Here is an 11,202-nt window from a genome sequence, read left to right as displayed (position 1 = left end):
TGAAAGTTATTAAACTGTTATTTCCTAAGAAACTCTGTTGGGAGGCAAGAAGAGGGGTCTTGCTTTACTTCATGTTTAAACTGAGTGGTCCCTAAGGCCAAGTCAAAGATCCGTGTTTCAGATAGAATAATAATATCGTATAATGCTGATAAGGTATGGGGGAACAAATTTAAAAGTGTGCGCCTGGCAGCCTGAGAATTCCAGGATTAAGTCTCACTTTTTTATTGCAAGCTTTTTTATATGGGCCTCTTTAGTGACACCTTGAAAAACCAGGTGGACCCTTTTGCAATGTAAAAGAAAGATTTGATAAAACAATATTCTGTAATAGTTCTAATGGAAATCTGGACCAACCCAACCTAGGTAGAATTGGTATTATTAGCTACGTAAGGGAACTGTGTGTTGAGCTGCACGAAGATTGCATACCATTAAAATGAATAACTGTAGGGGAGGTGACATACCTGGTGAACAAAAGGGGGTACTGGCCACTACTGTTGAAAACCATGGGATTGTATTTTTTTTTCAGGCATGTAACATCCTTCTTGTTCAGATTTCTAACCATGCTCCCATCTTTGAAGCAGTCTTGTGCAGAGAGAAGTTTTGCTACAAACTAGCACCTCCATCATTATTAATGTGAGCATGTACCTTGGCAATTATTTTCAGTATTCCCAACAAGTGTGATCGTACAAACCCACGATCAAACGTTTGAGCGTAATGAGTGCTGGGTGGATGCAAGCCAAACACAGCCCTCAGACAGAATTTGGTCTTTTTTTTTGCAGATAAGAACAAAGGTATAAGGCATAAGCAGCTGAAGCAGCAGTAGCACTCAGTTGCTGTAATTCAGGGTTTTTGAAGTTTATTTAGAACACATAATTAAAAATCTCTAATCAGTGTGCAAAATTGCAAGCATATTTTTCATATTTTATAAAAGTCTCACTGGAGCTTATTAACCTTTAAAAAAAAAACCAAACCCACCCTGTATTTCTTCTAAAAACGTGACAAAGGGAGAACATGGTGTTTCATATTTTTTACAGTACTGTTGTATAACTGATAAAAGTGAATCCATATACCATCCTGCTCTATAATTGGTGTAGAAACTAGAAGTCCCTCTGAAGGTAGAGGTCACTGACTTTAGTGAAACAAGGTTTTGTTCCTCTGCACTAAACCCACTGCATTAAAAAAAACTTGCCCTAAAATAGAAAAGGTGGTCCCTATTCTTAGTTACCTTTTTCATCTACTTGCCTGCCCTTTTTTTTAATCTTTTAAAATATTATTACTACCTTGTGGTTGGTGACAAACGGTAAAGCTAATGTTACGGAGCAAGCATGTTGTGGGCAGCAGCCTCTATCTTCCAACCCCTGGTTTTTCATAGAGGGGAAAAAAACAGTAGGTGGGGTGGGGGGAGCTAAGGCTCTTTGTCACTGAGAGCTAGCGTTCTATTTAATAACACAAACGAGTTACTAAATTAATGGGAATTTCTTTTAAATAGGAAACAGTTACTAGGTTAACACACTCTTGAGGTAAAAGCAACCCCCAAAAAGTCAGTTGTTACAGGTCTTCTCTTTCAGTGAATGTCTTAGCACAGTTGCTGTGCATAACAAAGAATGACCAGTTTAGCATCACTTCATGCTATTTGGTGTTCAACTTAGTGGACAGCCAGAGGAAGGAAAACACTAATGACCCAGGAGTCTCAAATGTGACTTTCCTGCAGCTAGAAAGAGCCCCAAAACAGCCAAGAAAAGGGAAGGTTTAGAGCAGTCAGTCAGAGCTCCTTCCTCGTAGTTTTTCACCATGCCCACAAAGCTGCTACCAGCCACCACAACTTGAAATCGTCGTTCCATGTTGTCTGTGGCTGAACTATTCAGCTTAAGAGTCAGAAAGAGTGAAAAGGCTTGCCCTCCTCACTGCATCGCAGGCTGCGTCAGGAATGAAATAACCAACGCCCTTAACCTCCCAAGGCAGAGCCTCCTGAAAGCAGCGCTCAGGCCCGCAGGCGGGCACCAGGCATATGGGAGCGGGCCGAGGGCAGGCCTTTTCCAAAGGTACAGGCACTGCAAAATTACCATGGAGAAGCATTAATTGACAAGAATTATCTAAGTTTATCTCAGTAATAGCTTAATTTTTGTTAAGCAGTCTTCCATCCAACTGACGTAGCTTTGGCCTTACTGCAGAAGGGCTTAATTTTTGTAAGGTAGGGCTGTTTCTTGTTTCTGTCTCCAAAAATGTAAACAACAGCCATAGAACAATTAAACGACGCAATCACTTTCAAACCAGGTGGAATTTTTAAGACTCTAGAATGCAAATACCTGCTCATGGGAGTTGAAAGAAAATTTTACGTACTGCTTGAAGACAGGTGCAACTTCAAGAAGTATAAGGACACTTAAAAAGAAGCCTGCAAAACCAAGATTGTTCCAGCCTTACATTTTGAGAATGCAGTGAAACTCTTAACTAAGCTACCAGATAAAGTTTTAGACTTGAAAGAGGTGAATGAATAATCCAGGGCAATAACCACCAAGTACAGTACTGGCTTGTAGATCAAACGGCAGTGATCATACTCTGCATTTTATAACTTGTGGTGCCTCAAAAAGAAAGCATAATATTGCCACTTGTAGGTGGAGAGGGGGAAGCATTGAGGTACAGAAGTTTATGACTGTTGCAAAATAATTGCCACAATCAGAAGCTGAAATGAAGCAGTGCAGGAACCAGCAGCAGCTGCAAAGGCAGCCTGTAGCTCACGGAGGCGGAGGCCAGCCTGTTTGGTACAGTTTGGTTTAGGTGGGAAGTCAAGTTCCTTTAGAAAGGCATAGCAGAGGATGACTGACATGAAAGATGGCCCTCTCTCCTCTGGCAATCCAAGGAGGGTAATACCTGGAAGCGCCAGAGTGGGAATATTCTGCAGGGATAGTGGCAGATTATTTATTTGCTGTCAAAATCCATTGGGGGAAAAAAGAAAAAAATCTTTGTGAAAGTCAGTGGAAATGACCTTGATGGAAAACGTAAGGCAAAACCTGCCCATACTGCTAGGGCAGCTTGCCAGGTAGCAAGGACCCTTTTCAGTAAATTAAACTATACATGAGTTACCACTTCCGGCCTCGAACTTTTTTTCTACTCTGCCACAGGCTATGGCTGCTATTGACTTACAGTTTCCTGCAGAGGGAAGTATTCACTAGAGTATGAAAACCAAATATTGAGACAAATGATCTTTGCCAAAGCTGGAAACGTCTCTGTGTGTCAGCAAAGCAGAAGTCTAGATTGTCAGGAATGGTATTGACTGAGTTACACAGTTTTTAAGGAGAAATAAGAACACTTCAAGTGATAAGAGAGCTCCCTGAGCTAAGGAGACTTATCAAATCAATGGGAAGTACAAAGGAGGCATCTTAAATCTTAGCCCTTTAGGATTTAGGAGTCTACCTCTGAGCTGTGGTACTGATGTTGTTACTCTAATGAAGAAGAAAAAAAAAAAAAAAAAAAGACTATTTTTAAAAAGAACGGCCCTGGAGGAGGTTCCTGGTTTTCCCTGGATGTGTGCTTCCATCCCAGCTCTGTACTTCTTTCTGCCAAAACGGATTTTTGCCTCTTGTGTTTGAGGAGAGGATGTAACTCCCTACCTGTGCCGAGTGCCTCAGCTGCTCCCTGCAGCAACAGGGCCCTTCTGTCCCAGATCCTGACGTCTCTCTTGCTCTGTCCTACAGATTCAACAGCAAAGGGAGGGGAAGAACATTTCTTCTGACTTCCCAGGTAGAACTTTGCAACATGCTCCTAGAGAAGACAGAATAGTAGGTTAGATTCAGACCGAGGCCTTTGGCATCCCCCACCCCCCACCCCCCCTTTTTTTTTCTAAACAAAAAAGTGACAATGATTGTTGTATTGTTTGGAGGTACATGCTTTAGCATAGCCAGCTTTAGCATGGGTAAAACAGCCTCAGGAAGATTAGGCAGAATAACATCTGGGGAAGGTCTACCTGGGCTCAGAGCAGGAAGCTGTCAGGATCTTTCTGGAATTAAGAGGTTCTGACTGAGGAGTTGTTCGGGTTCCTCAGAAACTTCAATAGCAAAGGAGGGCTTGGGTGCCTGCAAAAAAAATCAACTCAAGATGCCTGCAGGATGACACATATTTTGAGGACCACACAAAAAGTTCTAAGTGCCCAATTTCAATTGTCTTGCTTTAGACAGCTAAGGCTAAAGCTCAATTTCTTCATAGACTCCAAGGTCTAGACTCCAAGGTTTGGTTATTAATACGTTACTGTTTATGCAAGGAGCAGGTCTGTCAGTTGTAGCACTAGCTTTCTAAGGGGAGGTGGTGAGCATCTGTCACACGTGAAGTCTTATGGTGAAAACTATCGATCTTGGAAACACTGTTGGGTTGGGTTGTGGTGGGTTTTTTTGGTGTGTTTTTCTTTTTTTTTTCTTTTGTTTTTTTAAACTAGAAAAAAAATGTAAAAAGGCAAAAAAAAAACCCCTAACAAAAAAACCCACCTCCACTACCCAAAGCAGCACTCATGAGAGAAAGCTACCTGGACTCTCTTTAACACTAAGGCATATATTTTGATGAAACTTTCACTACATGTTTTTCCTTAAAAAAAAAAGGCATAATGGCTTTCAGCTACCACAAAATCATTTTTTTCATCCATTCATCCTAGTCAAGGATTAAAGCTATGAAAGTGGTAGATTAAGACCAGAGGAAAGAGTCCTATCACCCAGTTTGTCCAGCAGTCCAGACACATCACTAAATTCTATTACATGCCCCTGAAGCGAGCCCAGTAAGAGCTGATGAAAGCACATCTTCCAGAAAAGCATCAGAAGTCCACAACGTGCCGGCTCTTGCAACATAAATTGGATCGGGGTTGCCTAACTTTGTGCAGATGCAGTACTTCATTGCAAAAATACTTGATTTCGCCCACATACAGAGGGTATGTCCTAAGCCCTTGATAACGTCTGTCTGTCAGAGAAAGTCTTTCAGGGATCGTCTGGACAAATCCATGCATTTAAAAATCCAACGTGAGATATTTTCGTCCTAACGTAGAACAGGAATGCTTTAAGAGCATCAGGTCTTGCCATTTTTGTAAACAATTCTATTAACGCTTACTTAGGCTCTCCTGATGCTGGGGTAAGGGATGTATCACACGTACTGTACCAGGTAGGGCAGCAGTTCAGTGAACCCCCAAATGCTTCTGTACAAAGCTAACAGATTCACACTGTGTTTTCCTCCCCCAAACTTCAAACCCCGATAAAAGCAAGCAGGCATAGCTGCTTTAAGGGCTGGTGAAAGGCTGGCACCAGAATCCTGCTGTAGCAGAGCATCTGCTGTACTTTCGGTCTCCTGCTCTACAATTTTTTGCCAGAAAAGCAGTTTTTCTATTTCATACCAGATTTGCGCTTGTTAAATCCATTTCAATTGCACGATACACCAATATTTCATGACGTAAAGAAGCTGCTCTCCTGTATAGGTACAGCTTGACTTTTTCTAAGCTATTCTTCCTTAAATTTCCAGCAATCCACTGGGATAGGGAAAATACTGTATCACTTTGGATATTTTGAGGGTTCTTGTTTTGGTGCCAAGCCTGCCAGATCCCTTCCTCGCTCTGTACTAGTTCCACAGCTTTTCTGCTTCAGGAAGAAGTGAATACGTGTTGGTTGGACTTCCAAGATGTTAGAAAGTTCTGGATAGCAATACGCTTTGGTGCAGAGGACAACCTGATCAGAAACTCCTCCAGGGTTTTAATCAGCCTCATTATTACAAGCTAGCCAGCAGTAATTTAAAAGCCTGCCTTTTTGCCAGCTAAAGTAGAGAGATTCACATTTTATGTGCTCACATCCTAGCGCACTGTTTGTCAAACAGGAGCCAGCAGAGAGAGGAGGGGCACCTGAGCAAGGAAGAATGTACCAGCAGCCTGCAGAAGAACAGTATAGCTCAGGGAAGCTTCACGTCAGTATCTTGCTTGAAAGCCTATGAAGGAGTTTCTGAAGGATTTTGGGGAAGCATTTTAAAAATTCCACTTTAAATAAAATTTACTCATACTCTTGGCAGTTTAACGGTTAACTTAAAAAATAAAAAAAGGGCAATTGAATTACTGTTACATGGGAGGGAGTTGCAGAGAAAATGAAAAAAGTAGAGATAAAGATCTAAATACCAGTAGACATTTTTAATTGCATTACATGGATAACCGTTTCATAACTTCCAAAAAACTTGTTGGATTATTAGGAGTCATAATGCTAGGATAAGCAGATGTCTGACTATAAATGAGAATATCCTACCCAAACAATCTTAGTCAGTGTAGATAAGACTCACATGTATTACAGCTCCTGAAAGTGAGCTATGATCAACTTTTTCACTATACTGCATGTTTGCTCTTTTTGGCCGGATTTCCAAGACAGTTCAGCAAGCTGTATCTCAAACTATACTGTCTTTCTCATCAGCTCTCTTTAGATTCTCCTCACTTCATTGCTACTTCATCATTTTGTGGACCTTGCTTGGCATTTTTCCCTCCTCAAATATTTTTCTATGTCATAGAATCATAGAATGGTTTGGGTTGGAAAGGACCTTTAAAGGTCGCCTTGTCCAACCCCCCTGCAGTGAGCAGGGACATCTTCAGCTGCATCAGGTTACTCAGAGCCCCGTCCAGCCTGACCTTGGCCATTGATTATTCTTCCACAATAGGCTTCAGTCTACTACTGTATTTAAGTGGAAACTGTTTCCTGCTTTTTCCTTGTTAGCTCACATTGGTTTGTCTTTAAAAAGAAACCCAAAACCCAGCACACCCCTCAAGCATGTCTATTCTGATTCTTTTCCTCATAACAGTGCCGACTTCTCTCAGTTACACTGTTTGGTATCAAAATGTTCTCCTCTTGCGTGCTTCCAGACTATTTCCAAATAGACTATGTCCATCTTTAAGGGTGCTTTTGAGATAAGGTACCAGGATATCAGTATGGATTCAGCATCGCTAGCACAGAGGCTCCTACCAGCTCAGCCGCATCTGTCCCTGGTTGTGTTTTCTCATACCTTTGACAGAGCCTGCAACAGTGCTGTTGGAAGCTGACATTACAGACTTCTGCTAAGTATCGAATATAATCTCAGTTCTTTTAATGATGAGCGAGCAATCTTTTATAGGTGTTGTTTTACAAAGGGAAAGTTGGGATGCATATACCACATCTCTCATTCTTTGGCAAGAAGATACCTACTCAGTGGAAAAATGCTCCCACATGATCATTGCATGTATTTTATGTTAATATATCTAATAAACAGGTACTGTGGTAGCACAGCATCTTTGTAGAATTATTTCAAGTGTGCAAACACAATTCACTAAGCACCTGACAAACTTCTAGCATGCATTATCTGGTCAAATCTGGGAGATGCAGGGAGTGGAAGATGTACAAAATAAGCTCGGGCCACGGAGGCCAAAATCTCTACTGAAAATGAACTAGGGGGTTGCGAGAGGAAGTTAGAAGTGAAGTACAGATGAAATATATGGAAGTTCATAGTTCAGTTGGTCTCCAGGTGGCAGAAGTACATGGGGTAAAAATCCCCAAAGTGAAGAACAGCTTTCTGAAACGAGACTGCGAGCTAGGGGTGCAGAAAGACACAGTCTGCACAAGCCCGCTTCGCTGTTAATGCTCTCGGGCTGGGTTCCCTAACCCAGAATTCACCCAGATTTCCATAACGTCCACGTTGGCTCCTCTCATCAAAAAGCTCTCACAGCACATTACGAATCCCTTAGAAAACTGTTTCTATGAAGGACCATCCATACTAACAGAATTTGTAACAGAAAGAAATGGCTATTTAGTTTTGGTATCGTAAACTTTGTACCTGTATAATCAGTGGCTAAGTGATGTTCAAAGTTCTTCAAAAGCAGACACAGGGTTATGACAGTAGGGCAAGATCGTTCTTGCTTATAGAAGAAGGAAAGCTTAATGGTGATTTCCCTTCCTTCCCTGCAGATTTCCCTTCCACTTTGCAGAGTTCCACCTGCCTGAGCTGACCCCACTGCTCTGTAGGCGCCTCTGCTGGTTCCTCACTCAGCCTGGGCAAGAGCAGCAGTGCTCTCTCTCCAGACTATTTCATATATGTTCCTGCATGATGTTCAATTAGTCTGAGTTGGATTTTTATTTTTAATGTACAAAATTAACAAGTCAGTACACATTAAGACATGCATTTGTTGGCCTCTACGTTTTCATTCATTTGTAGCTTCCAATCTTTTTGAACCTGTCTGATGCTCCCTGAGGCCCAGAGCCATTGGGTTTGGCTATCTGGACTTAGACACAGTCCCTGAGGCACTGAGTTCAAAGAAGGGAAGAGGTGGGGGTCAGCCTCTTCTCCCTGGTAACGGGCAATAGGACGAGGGGAAATGGCCTCAAATTGTGCCAGGGCAGGTTTAGATTGGACATTAGGAAAAATTTCTTCACAGAAAGGGTTGTCAGGCACTGGAATGGGCTGCCCAGGGAGGTGGTTGAGTCCCGTCCCTAGAGGTATTTAAAAGAGGGCAGACGAGGTGCTTAGGGACATGGTTTAGTGGTGGGATGGCAGGGTTAGGTTAACGGCTGGACTTGATGAACTTAAAGGTCTTTTCCAACCTAAACGATTCTATGATTCTATGAAGAGAGAGGTTTCAAACATCTGACTGCAGGAAAGGGAAGTTGCTGAGGAGCTGAGATAATCCCAGATCCCCTGCTGAGGGAGATAACAGGGCCTGCAAAGCCCTTACCAGCCCTCAAGGTAGATCAGCCTCCGTAATTGTTCTGCTAAGTAAGTTAGGAGCAGAGAACCAAAAGGGCTGTACTTAAAGCAAACATCAACCCAAACCAGAAAGAAATATTTGGTGCATGTATTTTCCAACACACGTGTCTTAAGCCCTGACCTATATGAGAAAATAAATGCATTATTAGAATTACAAAATGTGCTGAAACTGGAAACATTCCAGTTGTCGATGAGAAAAATGTACCGTTCCAGGACAGACAGTGACATGATTTTTTGGCTTGAAAATACGAAAACTATTACCTCTGGGGAAAAATAATCCAAAACAAAGACATTCACATGGAGCTCAAAGAAAAGCATCAAAGGGACTCTTGGTTCTGGAGGGACAAATGTTTGAGGAAAGATTATGAAAGCTGAATATGAGTATTTGGCTAAGCACTAATTTAATAAGGGATCAAGAGATAAATCTACAACTATTTAATTCACAGAATGTTAATGTTATTGGTGAAGCAGACAACTTTTTTTTGTTTGTTTGTTTGTTTTGTTTAAAGCACTGAGAAGTTTATTTTCCAGTAGACACACATGAAAATTTTGGAGAGCAACATGAAGACACTGGTTTTTAAACATCCCATCGAAACGTTAAAGCTAGTTCTTAATAAAATCCTATCTGAATCAGATCTTAAAGTACTGAGCAATTAAACTACAGCATGGGGAGGAAAAAGAGGAGGCTTGCCTGTGATTTCTGTGTTATGTTCTAGAAATTTCTACTCCTGTTTTTTTGATACTAGAAGTTTCACACCACATGCTGAAAACATGGGCTGGAGAGGCAAGTTATACCTCGGCCGGGAAGAACACGAGCACAAGCCTGACAAGGGAAAAACCCATCTTCTTTTCAACCAAAACTGCTTTCAGAACATTGTTATCATTAAACTGAATTTCTGATATGACTGCGCTATCCCCATTGGACTAAATCCTGATGGAAATCAGGGGAATAAAGTCAGTAGCTCAAGTTAGGCTTTGAAGGCAGCTGAGCTCAGCAATAGCACTAATAGCAGCAGTTACACAAAAGATGAAGCGTGGTATCACGATGAATCCTTGTACATGCAAGGTACCAGACGGAAAGCAATATGTAACAGTCATTATTAATGTCAGCCTATGATGACAAGACAACTAATGGTAATTTAAATTACTGAGACAATGAAAGCTCCGATTATTAAATTAACTTACAGCTTTATGAAATGAAAGATACTCTAATTTTTTTTTAATGCTGGTTACTTTTATCTCCAACTTCGAAATACCTGATAACAAGTGAAGAAATTTGGAGGCTTTCAAGAAACGGATTCTCATGTGAATATGAGTTTCTTATTTAATATTCCTTTTTTTTTTTTTTCCCCCCCCAAAGTGCTTATTCATGCTATCATAATCAAAGACACTCATTGCGATAACTTTTCAGGATAGATTTTCACTGAACAAAGCCTCTGCACTACAACTAATTCACTGTTTTATACAAGCGAATGGGTATCACAGAAGAACGACAAGATCAGTCTCGAGTCTGCCTTGGCTTTGCTCAGCTGTGATGGACCAGAGCCTGCATTCGGTATAACACCTCCAGAGCCAAACCCCAGTATTGAATGTTTAAAATAACAGCTGGTTTTGAAAGGTGTGTGCACCTAATAGCCCTCAGACATATGCTTATATTTTCATATCTTGAAATATCCAGGCAGGGTAGAGAAGAGGCAAAGGGGAAAGAAGGAAGGCTTGGCTGTAAATATGCAAAGGGTTGTGAATATGCAAAACCTCCCCTTCCAGCCATACAATACATTCCAGCATGCCCAAAAGGTAGGGATTTGGCTGACTTCCCGTGTTAAAAGAAATTAAGAATGCCTCTCAAGGCACTGAGGCAGCCAGATCCTATCGGTTCTCACTACGTTTTGAATAACTCCCCTAGCTTCTCTCTAGCAGGAACAGCTTGGCTTGCTTTGTTACGCTGCTGTTATTCTGAATTGGGGTCTCAACACGCAGGCACAGAAAATGAGGTTTTTTTAAGAGGAATTAAAAATAAGTCATAATTCTAACACTATGGCTAAGAGATTAATCTGACAGAGGGGGAAAAAAAAAAGTCATTTTAATTACCTGAATTAATTGGCCCAGATGGATGAACTATATAATTCTGCAGTAGCCTGTGATGTGAAAAACAAGGCACGCATGGGTGCTGCGGGGTGCCCTTGGCCTCAGAGAGCCGGCTTGCACCAGGCAGGGGGCAGGAAGCAGCTCCCAAGGGGCAGCCCCTGCAGCAGCAGCAGCATCTCTCACTTCTCTTGCCCCTCAGATTTCATCGGGAATACTTACACAAGCCAGAAAGATTTGACGGATAGGTTTTAGTGCAGGTACTGCAAATTCAGCCTTTTGATGCAAGTAAGCTTGGCGACTCCTAGCTTTGTGCCCTTAATAACTTCCCTCCCTGCCTACATGGTTAGGCTGCCACAAATGAATTACTGGAGAACTATCCACTACCAT

The sequence above is a fragment of the Egretta garzetta genome, unplaced genomic scaffold (genome assembly GCF_000687185.1).
Source record: "Egretta garzetta isolate BGI_Z169 unplaced genomic scaffold, ASM68718v1 scaffold114, whole genome shotgun sequence".
In the NCBI taxonomy this organism is placed as follows: Eukaryota; Metazoa; Chordata; class Aves; order Pelecaniformes; family Ardeidae; genus Egretta; species Egretta garzetta.
Note: the sequence above shows the minus strand (reverse complement) of the source record.